The 4678-nt window shown below is 38.4% G+C and overlaps 1 protein-coding gene across 6 annotated transcripts in view; it reads left to right on the top strand.

The window, feature by feature from the left end:
* Positions 1-4678, top strand: part of WDR33 (WD repeat domain 33) — a 111139-nt gene that overhangs the window by 42567 nt on the left and 63894 nt on the right. The window contains exon 2 of one of the 6 annotated variants that reach the window (XM_010837939.1): positions 444-518. The exons of the other annotated variants lie outside the window; for them this stretch is intronic. The gene's annotated coding sequence lies outside the window, so the exon portion shown is untranslated. The remainder of the gene's footprint in view (positions 1-443; positions 519-4678) is intronic. 6 annotated transcript variants of the gene reach the window in all.

Raw genomic sequence — 4678 nt, 5'->3', positions numbered from 1 at the left:
AAACAGAAAAAAAAAAAAAAAAGATGTGAGCAGGGGGTTAGTTTCTTCTGAGACCTCTCTTCCTGGCTTGTAGATGGCTATTGTCTTCCCTTGTTTTCACATGGCTCTCCTTCTGTGCATGTCTGTGTCATAATCTCTTCTGATTAGGGTACTAGTCATAAGGGTCAGAGCTTTATCTCCAAATACAGTCATATTCTGAGGTATTGGAGGTTAGGACTTTGCATGGGAATTTGTGAAGGTAGCAGCTACTAAATGGCTTTGCTTTTGACTTTGGACAAGTTATAGCGGTTTGCACGAAGTGATGCTGACATGTGTTAAGACATTTATGAAGATTGATTACTGTATTGTCAGGAGGTTTGTTTATGTTTTATTTTAGGGCTGGATTTTGATTTGGAATATACTTTTTTTTTCTCTTTTTCTTCATGCTGGACCTTTCTTTCTAGAATACAAGTGGTACTTGACCATCCACGGAAAAGTGAAAGGCCTTTTTTTTCTGAACAAGTTTTATCAACAGATCAGTAAGTGGAAATATATTTTCTCCCACCCTCTGTAAAGTCTTTTTGAAAGCTTTATATCTATTTGTCCATGGATTGGACACGACTGAGTGACTGAGCTGAACTGTGTTTAGTTTAGTCTTGTTTTTGACATACTTCGTGGCATGTGGGGTCTTAGTTCCCCAACAAAGTATGAAACCTGGGCGCCCTGAATTGGAAGCATGGATCTTAACCACTGGACTGCCAGGAAGTACCTGGCAGTGATGTCTTAAATGAAAGAGTAATTTTATTTTCTAGCTTTAACAAGTGAATTATTTAAAAGTGTTAGTAACAACATATTGATTGGTTTGCATTTGACTTCAGCATTGACTTCAAATATTTTCTCGTATTTGTACAGTAGATCCTAGGTTTGGCTCTTGATTAATGCTTTATATTCGTGTACCCATCACCCAACTTTAATAGCGTCAGCTTCCTGTAAATGTCTCATCTGTGGTGGTGGGTTAGTCACTAAGTCCCGTCTGACTCCTGTGACTCTATGGTCTGTAGCCTGCCAGTGTTTCCTTTACTCCATATGAAATTTTTTTCCAGTGGACTAAACCCCTATATTTTAAGTGAGGTAGAAGTCGTATAACATAAAACTCACTGTCTAACCATTTCAGTGTCTAATTCAGTACTACTCAGTGCATTCTCTGTTGTGCAGCTGCCACCTCTTCCTAGTTCCAGATACTTCCACCATCATCAGAGGAAGCTCCATCCCCATTCTCCCTTTGCCTGCCAACCACTAGTGCGCTTCTGCCACTGTGTATTGGCCTGTTCTGGATTTGAGTGCACGTGAAGGCGTATATTACGTGACCTTTTATCTTTGGCTTCTTTTGTTTACGTAGTGGTTTTGAGAGTCATCATGTAGCATATGTCAGCACTTCATTCCCTTGGTTTTTTGGCTGAATAATTAAGCCTCTTTTGATATGTATAAAAATCTTTATTCTCATTTGATATCAATAATAGAAACTAGAATATTAGGATAATTTTATTTTAATAAAATTAGAAATTTGATGATTATAAAGTGAAAAAATAGTAATTTAAAAGTATACTTACCAAAGCTGCATTCTTTTAGAATTATTGACAGAGGCATCGAAATTAAAGCCTTTATTTGAAGTCTGGATGCTGAAACTTAATTGGACTCATGAGATAGCTGAATAAACAGATTCCCTCACCAGCTTTATTGAGGCAGTTGTAGTCTGTTTAATTCATACGTGCACAGCTTGAAAAGAGAGACAGAATGTTTCTCATTGCACTGGTGTTGTTTTTAGTTGCTAAGTTGTGTCCGACTCTCTGTGACCCCATGTGTTATAGCGTGCCAGGCTCCTCTGTCTTTGGGATTTCTCAGGTAAGAATACTGGAGTGGGTTCCCATTTCCTTCTCCAGGGGATCTTCCCAATCCAGGGAATCCAACCCGCATCTCTTGCATTTAGAGGCGAATTCTTTACCATTGAGCCACAAGGGAAGCCCTGTCTCATCTCATTACAAATTAACATTTGTTAGGGTCTTCTGTAATTGTTCCAGAGTAGTGGAAATAATACTACATTCATGTCTTATTGTTTTGCTATGAACAAAGCTAGTGGAGATGCTGGAATTCCAGCTGAGCTGTTTAATTAAAATCCTCAAAGGTTATGCTGTTAAAGTGCTGTACTCAATATGCCAGCAAATTTGGAAAACTCAGCAGTGGCCACAGAACTGGAAAAGATGAGTTCGCATTTCAGTGCCAAAGAATGTTCAGACAACCATACAGTTGCACTCATTTCACATACTAGCAAGGTAATGCTCAAAATCCTTCAAGCTAGGCCTTAGCAGTACGTGAACCAAGAACTTCAAGGTGTGCAAACTGGGTTTAGAAAAGGCAGAGGAGCCAGAGTTCAAATTGCCTACATTCGTTGGATCATAGAGAAAGCAGGGGAATTCCAGAAAAATACCGACTTCTGCTTCATTAACCACACTAAAGCCTTTGACTTTGTGGAACACAAAAAACTATGGAAAATTCTCAAATAAATTGGAATACCGGACCACCATACCTATCTCCTGAGAAACCTATATGCCAGTCAAGAAGCAACAGTTAAAACTGGACATGGAACAATGAACTGGTTCAAAACTGGAAAGGAGTATGTGAAGGCTGTGTATTGTCACCCTGTTTATTTAATTTCTTTGCAGAGTACATCATGCAAAATGCCAGGCTGGATGAATTACAAGCTGAAATCAAGATTGCCAGGAGAAATATCAACAGCCTCAGATTTAGAGTGGTATTATCTGCATATCTGAGACTGTTGATATTTCTCCCGGCAACTCTAATGGCAGAAAATGAAGAGGAACTGAAGAGCCTCTTGATGAGGGTGAAAGAGGAAAGAAAGAATGCAGGTTTAAAACTCAGCATTCAAAAAACTAAGATCGTGGCATCCAATCCCATCACTTCATGGCAGATAGAAGGGGGAAAGTGGAAGATTTTATTTTCTTGGGCTTGAAAAATCACTGTGGATGATGACTGCCTCAGTTAAATTAAAAGACGTTTGCTCTTTAGAAGGAAAGCTATGACAAACCTAGACAGCAAATTAAAAAGCAAAGGAATCACTCTGCTGACAAAAGTGTATATAGTCAAAGCTATAGTTTTTCCAGTAGTCATGTATGGATATGAGAGTTGGACCATAAAGAAGGCTGAGTGCTGAAGAATTGATGCTCTTGAACTGTGGAGCTGGAGAAGACTCTTGAGAGTCCTTTGGACTGACTGCAAGGAGATCTAACCGGTCAACCCTAAAAGAAATCAACCCTGATATTCTTTGGAAAGACTGATGCTGAAGCTCCAAAACTTCAAGAGCCAGCTCACTGGAAATGACCCTGATGCTGGGAAAGACTGAGGGCCGGAAGAGAAGGGGCAACAGAGGATAATCTGGTTGGATGGCATCACTGACTCAATGGACGAGTTTGAGCAAACTCTGGAATGTAGTGAAGGATAAGGAAGCCTCATGTGCTGCAGTCCATGGAGTTGAAAAGAGTTGGACATGACTTAGCAACTGAACAACACCAACCACAACAACATGTTTTATTTCTCAAATTAAAAAAAAAATTAATTTCAAAAGTTTGTCTGTGCTGGGTCTTCATTTCGACATATGGGCATATCTGGTTCCTGCACATGGGCTTGGTTGCCCCAAGACATGTGGGATCTTAGTTCCCCCACCAGGAAGTAAACCCAAGTCCCTTGCATTACTGGACTTCCAGGGAAGTTTCTATTTATTTTTGGTATCATGGGAGTCAGGACTTAATCTCCCCACTCCCACCTTTCCTCCTCCATTTCCTTTCTGTTACCATCATCAGATGGTTTCAGGAGACAGTAAAGTGACAAGGATGTATTAAGTAGTACTGATTTTCATCCACAGGAAATCACAAATTTATTTTCAAGTCCTTAATTTAGTGTCTGGAATTAAGAAAGGCAAATGTAAGAATATAGAAAAATAATCACTGCTCTTTTTGAAACAAAAATGCAGAAATGCTAACACCCTTTATATATTTTTCATGATCTGATTTTTAAAATATGCTTGAAATGTGTTTTTAATTCAGGCACATTTGTATTATTGGAATGTAAATTTAATTGGAGAGCACTAAAGTTGAAAAACTAAGCCCCTAACATTTTTTCTTCAGATGTTAGCCTAATATTGCCTGTATAGAAATGTAGCTGTACATACTGAGAAATACATTTCTGTGGTTGTTACTTTGAGCCTGAAATTAGACAGACATACTTTTAGTATTCATTTGAAATAAGATAGTTTATTCTACTTTTTCCACTCGTCCTAAGAAATTTAAGAGGATAGAAATGAAGCTTAAGGTTTTTTTAAAATAACTTGTATAAAATGAGGGTCTTACAATAAACTTAAAATGACCTGTTTTATTATCAAACATCTGATGAAAACTTCATTTTAAAAATGTGAACAGTTCTCAAGTGATTTTACCTTCCTTTCCCCTGCAGTTTAGCCACCCTACACGTACAAAATACACTTGCCCCAAGCTCTGAAAAACAGATGTTTCCTTCCACCAGGCTAAATTTTACAACAAATACTTACTAAATTATTTATTTATTCTTTTTTGGGGGCTGGTGTGCTGGATCTTCATTGCTCTGCATGTGCTGTCTCTAGTTGGGGCTG

Source organism: Bison bison, unplaced genomic scaffold, assembly GCF_000754665.1.
Source record: "Bison bison bison isolate TAMUID 2011002044 unplaced genomic scaffold, Bison_UMD1.0 scf7180017864088, whole genome shotgun sequence".
Classification (NCBI taxonomy): Eukaryota; Metazoa; Chordata; class Mammalia; order Artiodactyla; family Bovidae; genus Bison; species Bison bison.
Note: the sequence above shows the minus strand (reverse complement) of the source record. Positions and strands in the feature narration are given on the sequence as shown.